Source organism: Cucumis melo, chromosome 9, assembly GCF_025177605.1.
Source record: "Cucumis melo cultivar AY chromosome 9, USDA_Cmelo_AY_1.0, whole genome shotgun sequence".
Classification (NCBI taxonomy): domain Eukaryota; kingdom Viridiplantae; phylum Streptophyta; class Magnoliopsida; order Cucurbitales; family Cucurbitaceae; genus Cucumis; species Cucumis melo.
The window spans coordinates 14,915,326-14,924,166 of record NC_066865.1 but is presented as its reverse complement, the minus strand read 5'-3'; positions in this window follow the sequence as shown (position 1 = coordinate 14,924,166).

Below are 8,841 nucleotides of genomic sequence, written 5' to 3'. Positions count from 1 at the left end.
TAAGGTCCCCTTGTTAGCTCAATAAGGATAAATGAGAATCAAATTTATTTTGGTTTAATTTGAATTGTTCAAATTGATTAAAGAGAATAAATTGTATATGATACAATTAATATAATGTATTTGATACATTATAATGTAAAGTTTTTTATGAGAGAAGTTAATATTTGAATATGATTCAAATAATAATAATAATATGAATGAGATTCATAAATAAACTATAGGTTAAAATTGAATTCGATTCATATTAGAACTATAGATTATATGAGAGATCTAAATCATTGGTTATATTATATATGATATAATATAAAGTTTATATTATATGAGATATAATATATTTGTAATTAAATTTATATTAATTTTATATTATATGAGATATAATATATATTAATTAAATTTATATTGATTTTATTTAATTTAATTAATTAATATATATATATATATATATATATTAATATATTTAAATAGAATAGAATAAATCCCTTGGGAGTTATTCTACGTGGGAAGGATGGGGAAGTTATTTGATAACTTCCCCCTCCATTGTTGAGATTTGTTTTAAAAGAAAATAAAAAGAAAGGTTTCTTTTGAACAGCACAAAAAACAATCTTACGATCTCTCTGTATCCCAACAAAAGAAAATTCTCTCAAAAGCTTTTTCCCTCACCAAAATTACAGAAGCCCACAACTCTCTGTGATTCTTTACTTGGAGAATAACGAGGAAGATTTTGTGGTGCCACGAAGCTTGGAAGAAGAATTGGTTCTACAAAGGTCAGTTTATTTTCACCTTTTCCATGAAAAGCATGTTTATTATTTTTCTTTGAATTTATTGGTTTCATAAATTGAATTTCACTCGCACGGGCGTTCATAAGCTTTCGCTTTAGGAATTTCATTCCTTCAGTTGACTTCATCCTAGAGCTTGGCAACTTCTAGTTCTTGCTGGTCTATGGCTTCTACTTTCTCACAAGATAAGATCGACAGTTGTTCAGACTCAGCATTCATGGTTTGAAGTCTCCTCTCTAGTTCCTTCTTTTCTAAATATAACTACGCGGCTCTTTCTTGAATAACTTTGGCATCCCCTCGTAGGTGTTCCATCAAAGTTAAAGCTTCCTTGATGGCAGATGTCTTCTCATCTAATTGACGAGCTTTATCTGTTGACAACAACAATGCAGAATATGAAGATTGCACATCATTGAAATTGTTTACCATCTTAAGGTAACTATTTAGATACTCTTCAACAGGAGTCAAGCCATCTACATGGATCTTCTCAATCCCCGAGAGAATCGTTGCTATATCTGGTCTAAGTCTTGGGATATATTCAAAAGGAGTTCGCATGATCTTATCTGGAATATCCTCCTACATACATAAGGCTATTTTCTAGAAGAAGTTTAAAACCACCTTTTCACCAACCCACTGAGAAGGCTGAGGGTTTTTCGTAGTTCGTCTATTAGAAGTGTCTAAAGGCGATTCAGAAAACTTAAGGGGAGCATGTGTTGAGCTGACCTTCTATAAAGGTGCTTTAGGGCAGGCATCTCCTTTGGTGGAGGACTCTCAATGTCTTTTACTCCTACTGCCATCTTGCCTCGACGAATCTCCTCGAGAAGAGCAAACAGACATAAGGACTGTTCAGCTGGTTTAGTGACGGGAGTCTTCGAGGTACCAACTTCCTCAAAGGTTGAATTAACTGCATGAGGTCCTGTCAAACATTCATCGTTGTCTAGCTCTATAAGTCCTTCAAGATGATCGTTCAAAGGTGACTGCAGAAGTAAACAATGAACAAATCATTCGTGAAGAGGATGAATAAAAAAATTTAAGAAAGGAAATTGTGCAAACCAGTGGTGGAACATCAGGGACTCCCAAAGCACTTGAACCCATTCCATCAGGATCATCACCTGATACCTTCGCTTTTTTCAAAGGTCTTTTCCAATGACGATCACTTTTGCTGCTATCACTCTCATCTTTATGCTCCTTCACCTCCTTCTCGAGAGTAGGAGCCATCGCCTCCACCAAGCAAATTTCTTTACCACTCAGATTGCTCCCTTGGTTCTTGGGTAGTTTGGGTTGTGAAGGGGGAGGAATAATACTACTCACTAAATGGTGTATGTTATCCTCAAAATAGGTCTCATGCCTCGTAGCCCACCAGTTTGTAAATCGATGCGTGACATGCTTGCAAGGCTCTAACGAACGAGCGGAAAAGTATAACTCAGATAAAGTGTTATGGACGTACATATTCTCCAATGATATAATATATTATCCAGTGTGATCGTAGGTGGCATGCCCCCTATATCATTCGGGATATCCTGGTAAAAGCCAAATTGTCGTCCAAATCGATATAGACTGTATGATATTATGATCTAGGTATTTTCACAGTGGGAGGATAAGTAGCAGGAACGCATGATCACGAAATAAGAAGTCTGCAGAAACGATGAATCACGAGTATCAACCATGCGTTCATGTTTATTCCTGTTCTGGATGTTAGCGTGCCACTGAATTCTTGCACCATTATGGATCAGTTCTCGCGCCTCATATTCGCCAAAATAAATAGACACTCCTTCATCGAAAAAGTTAGTCATCTTGGGACCTCGAACTTCTGTCGGAAGTGGATAATGCGTGCTAAAATAATGGGTTAACCAGCCATGGACGTAATACATGGGAAAATGAAAGTCCATGTATTCTATCAGATCAGAGGCTTTGGTTATCAAACCTAGCTTATGATATATGTTGGCCAAAATTGGAACTGCAAGACTTAAATAGTGCCAGCAGCCATTAAGCTTGCAACCCTAAATACTATGGGGCAAAGAAATGATCCTTTCTATAGAAATACGAAAAGGCACAACTAGCAAGATAAGAAGGTAGCTAAATAAATCTCATCCATCAGATCGTCCTTGATCCCAAGTTCTGCAAATAACATGTTCTCCCTATAGGACCATTCACGAGCCTGGATCTTCGCACCATCAGGGTTCTAGGTAGATTTGGAACGTGATGCCTTCTTTTATTTTCGTGTGGTTGACTTATCATAGCTTCTAGACCAAAGGTACCAAAATGAAATCCTGGAGCTAATAGTCACTTGGGAGTTATTCTTAGAAGATTTCGCGCAATCATTCCTCTACGTACAAACTATTGAATAATACGCCTAAAAAAGATATTGACAGATCGTCGGAAGACACTTCGTCTTATCTCGCGAGGATGTTAATTCTTTAAAGGAAGGGATCCTTTCCTCGTAGAAATCTCCCTTAATGGGAAAACCCCCAAAGGACCATAGATCCCGTAAAGAAATGGATAACTCGCCCGCCATAGTATGAAGAGTATTAGTCGATTGACACCATGCTTCACAAAATGCTAGAACAACATCACTATTACAATCATAAGTATACAAAGAGGTTGTTACGACACCATATAAACGAGCACTATAAAGAAGTCGCATTTCGACCAACTATAAGCTCTAGCCACTCCCAATGGAAGTCAGTAAAGCAGAAATCCCCAGGGACCTAAGTCACAACGCCTTAACGCATTTGGCCTTCAATTAGACGTTGTCTGAGAGTGAGAGCTCTGTCAGAATTAGGAGTCTCGTTATGGATAGAAGACTGTAAGACCCATGTGTTTTTCCCCTCAGACAAAGGTATCTCCACAGATAATCTAGGAAGAATCAAGTTATTGTCTAAGCGTGACCAATGATCTGCAAAAAAGCTAGCCCATGGCTTCTCCACAAGGAGACTAAGTCTATCTTCTCTTGGTTGATTTCTATTAGAAAATACTACGAGGTGTCGAACTCCAAACAAGAATCGTTCTGTGAAGTAAACCATCGTTCTACAAAAGAAAACCACCAGAAGCAAGTTAGTGCTGATGACATGGTCTTGGAACAAATAATATGTGAAAGCAAAGTAGACGAAGAAAGGTGTCATGATAGAGTTGCATCGTCTATCATGAACAAACCCCAGAAGTCGACAAAGAAGAGGGCGTCATGATAGAGTTGCATCGTCTCTCATGAACAAACCCCATACGTTGACGAATCAGTAGGCCGTCATGGTAGAGTTGCATCGTCTATCATGAACAAATCCAAACGTTGACGAATCAACAGGGCATCATGATAGAGTTGTATCGTCTATCATGAACAAACCTCAAACGTTGACAAATCAGTAGTTCGTCATGATAGAGTTGTATCATCTATCATGACGTCCTACTGCTTGTTAGGATTTGTTCGTGATAAACGATGCAACTCATCATGATGTCCTACTGATTCGTCAACGTTTGGGGTTTGTTCATGATAGACGATGCAACTCTATCATGATGTCCTATTCTTTATTGACTTCCGAATCAGTAGGACGTCATGATAGAGTTGCATCGTCTATCACGAACAAACCCCAACAAGCAGCAGAACGTCATGATAGAGTTGCATTGTTTATCATGAACAAACCCCAAGAAGGAGCAAGAAGTCATGATAGAGTTGCATCATCTATCATGAACAAACCCACGTCTACGAAGCAGGAGGACGTCATGATAGAGTTGCATTGTCTATCATGAATAAACCCCAAGAAAGAGCAAGACTTCATGATAGAGTTGCATCATCTATCATGAACAAACCCCCATACGTCGACGAAGCAGTAGGACGTCATGATAGAGTTGCATCGTCTATCATGAACAAACCCCCAGACGTTGACAAAGTAGTAGGGCATAGACGTCATGATAAAGTTGCATCGTCTATCATGAACAAACCCCAAGCAAGAGCAAGGCGTCATAATAGAGTTGCATCGTCTATTATGAACAAACCCCAGAAGCTGACAGTCAAAGGAGCCAAGACGTCGAGGAGACTGTAACTTCATATATGCTTGCATGGGACCTCCAAAGAATTAGATATAAAAAAAGGGGTCATTAGTAATAATAATAATAAAAAAAAAAAAAAAAAAAAGAAACCAACCTTTGGTAGAGCTTCAAGTTGGTGCTAAGAATATTGAGCCTGAAAAGAAAAATTAAAGTGAACTATGTGTGTGTGTATATATATATATATATATATATCTATATATATATATAGTGAACAACAAAAAAAAAAAGAAAAGAAAAGAAAAGAATTTAAAAAAAAATCTATTGAAAAAGAAAAAGAAAAGTCTAAAATTTTTTAACTAAAAGTAGTTGTTAAAAATATTTGTAAAAAAAAGATATATTCATATAACATTTTTATTAAAAATAAAAAAAATAGAAAAAAAATCATATTATGAGTTTTAAAAAAAACAAAACAAAACGTTAAAAAATAATAATAATAACATATTTGTTATAAATAATAAACATACATTGAAACTAAAAAAAAAAAGAATAAAACATAAAACTAAAAAAAAAAAATACATATATATATATATATATCGGAAAAAAACGAAAAGAAGAAAAGAAAAAAAATATTTATTACTTTTGGTAATTAAAAAGAAAATTATCTCATCACATCAACCGCACCTCCCTCCTTCTTGATCTCTTTTTTCCTTTCCCTTTCTTCCTTATTAGCCGTCCCACTCTCTCTCTTTTTCTCTTTCTTTTTCTTCTCTCTTCCTTTCTTCTTCCTCACCTATGTGCACTCTTCTCTTTTGTTTTTCTTTTCTTTCTCTTCTTTTCTATTTTTTTTCCTCTTCATCTTCGATTTTTCACATTTTTTTTAAAATCAACAACGGTTTTAGAAAGTCTTTCATACAACGAAAGTTTTCTTACTCTTTGGCCTATAAAAAGAAAAACTACGACGGTGCGGTACGACGAAGAAGGCAAGGATTCGGCCAACAAAAAAGGACTATGGCGGTGCGACGGTGGAGAAGTGTGGCGGTGCGAACCAGTAGTAAAAAAAAGGCAGTCTTTTTTTTTTTCTTCTTTATGAACGGGAGGTAGCAAATTGAGAATGAACTCACCCTCCTTTCTTCCCATATTTATAGTGTGAAATAACTTCAATCTTCAACCCAAATCGATTAAGATTGTATCTTTGATATGAGTTTTGAATTTGAATTTTGAATTTGTTTAGATTGAAGTTTTGTATTTGTTGAGATTGAAGAAGTTTTTTTTAAAAAAAACAAAACAAAAAAACTTCAAATAAATAAAAAAAAACAAAATAAAGTATAAATAAATAATTGTCACTTTAAAAAAAAGAAAAAAAAAAGAATTTCAACGTATTTATGTAAATGGTTTAGATGTATTATTATATATATATAATAAAAATAAGGGAAACTTTAATAGATGTATAAAATACCAAACTATTTACATTAGCCATTTTTTTTTGAATATTTCAGGTTTGCCCTTCTATCTTTATTCACTTCCTCGCCGATTTCTTTTCATCGTATTTCTTCTTTTCCTTTTCTTTTTTCTGTCGATTTCTTTCCATCGTCTTTCTTCTTTTCTGTCGCCGATTTCTTTTCATCGTATTTCTTCTTTTCCTTTTCTTTTTTTCTGTCGATTTCTTTCCATTGTCTTTCTTCTTTTCTGATTTTTTTACGTCGTTTAATCTTTTCATCGTATTTTTTCTTCTTCTCTTTTTTTTCGCTGTGATTTATTTTCATCGTCTTTCTTCTTTTCCATTTTTTACGTCGTTTAAATTTGATAAACAAATCTAAACTACCGTATACAAAAAATAATAAAATCAAAAATATCATTTAGATTGGAGTAGTCAAACGTTAACAAAAAATAAAAGATCGTGTATAAAAAAATCTTGAAAAAAATCATTTGAATTGGAGTAGCCAAATGTAAACGTTGTGTAAAAAAGTAAATGATCGTGTAAAAAAAATAAAAACCGTGTATAAAGAATTTTGAAAAAAATCATTTAAATTGGAGTAGCTAAATATAAACGATTGTGTAAAAAAATAAAATATTGTGTATAAAGAATTTTGAAAAAAAATCATTTAAATTGGAGTAGCCAAATGTAAAAGATCCTGTAAAAAAAATAAAATATCGTGTATAAAGAACCTTGAAAAAAAATCATTTAAATTGGAGTAGCCAAAAGTAAACGATCGTGTAAAAAAAAGTAAACGATTATGTAAAAAAGTAAACGATCGTGTATAAAAAATCTTGAAAAATATCATTTAGATTGGAGTAGCCAAATGTAAACGATCGTGTAGAAAAAATAAATTATCGTTTAGAGAAATCTAAACGATCGTGTACCAAATTTTGAAAAAAAAAAATCGTTAAACGATCAGGTAACCAAAATTAAACGATAAAATTGAAAAGATAAATTGTAGTCATACCTAAACGATCGCGTACCAAACTATAACCAAATCTAAATGATCGCAAATATATTACGCGCTCGTTGTTTACGGCGTGGTTGACAAGACATTTTTGATATTTTACACGGTTGGCCTCTGGGCTTTTTCCATTTTCGAAAGTGTTCTATATAATGTAAATAATTTGCTTATATTTTTTAAAATAGCCTTAAAAATAATGATTAATCATCGTTATTATTATATAACTTCAAAATAATAATAATAATAATAATAATAATAATAATAATAATAATAATAATAATAATAATAATAATAATAATAACTTACATTCATGAATTGGCTACATTTCAATTTCATCAAATTTAAGCCTCAACCTTCCAATTTATTTATAAAAAAAATGTAGAATTAAAAAATTAACCAAAATTCATATAGCATTTTAATTACTCATATCCAAATACATAGTGATTAATTTGACATTTTTAATGGGAGCCAAAATCAAGAATAAATCACTTGTATTTTGGTATCATATTATCGTTTTCGAGATTCACCCACTCATGCAAGTTACGAATCTCCAAAAGGGGGCATCTGTTCAGTAAGAAATTTCGGTCAATTATACTCTGCCATGTCATCACAGTAAATATGTGATAATTATAATTTGATTGGGTTTTGATAATTAACTTTTCTCATACCCAATCTAATTAGGCTCTAAATATAAAAATTGGGCTAAAGAAATAGTGAGTCCGAGCTCGTCAAACAAGTAGATTCGAGCCCGAACCCACCAAGCAAATGGGTCCAAGCCCAACAGGCAAAGAGGCCAAGCCTAAGCCCAAAGACCAACAGGCAGATGGGCCAAGTCCAAGCCCAATAAGCAAATGGACCCAAACCCACCTAAAACCCATGAAATTTCTCTATAAATAGAGACTTTTGTCATTCATTTGGGGATTTTTGGATTGAAGGAATAACTGAAACTCTAAAGAATTGGAGACTCAAACTTCTAAAAGCTCTCAAGACGTGCAAGTTATCATCAACCTCAAGATCATCCTTCTGAAAGATCGAATTTCAGAAGATTGAAGTTCGAACTGACTTGCAACTACAACTTCCTGAAATTCTAAGTTTAAACTGTATTTGAGAGAAATCATCAAATGAACAAATATTAGAGATTTTATCCACAATACAGCAATCAATATATAAAATTTAATTCCACGAATTACATTTTTCCTAAAATCTCATGTGAACAGTTACCCTAATCTAAATGGCTAAACGATTTTTTTCAAGATTCTTCATACACCATCTTTTAGATTTGGTTATCCTAATCTAAACAACATAAAAAAGAAAAGAAGATAGATGATGCACACAGCGAAACAAAAAAAAGGAGAAAAACAAGAAAGATGATATAAAAAATCAGATTTGATTACAAAAATCTAAACGACGTAAAAAAAGAAGAGAGATGGAAGAAATCTTTTAATAAAATGGAAGGACAAACTTGAAATATTTAAAAGAAGCGTAAAGGAGGAAGACGATAAAAAAATCGGAGAAAAAAATGAAAGGACAAACTCGAAATATTTAAAAACTGACTAACTTTATGAGTTCTTTTAATAAAATATAAAGCTAAAAACATAAAACCCTAGGTTAAACTAAAGAGAAAAAAACACGCCCAGCCGCCCCAT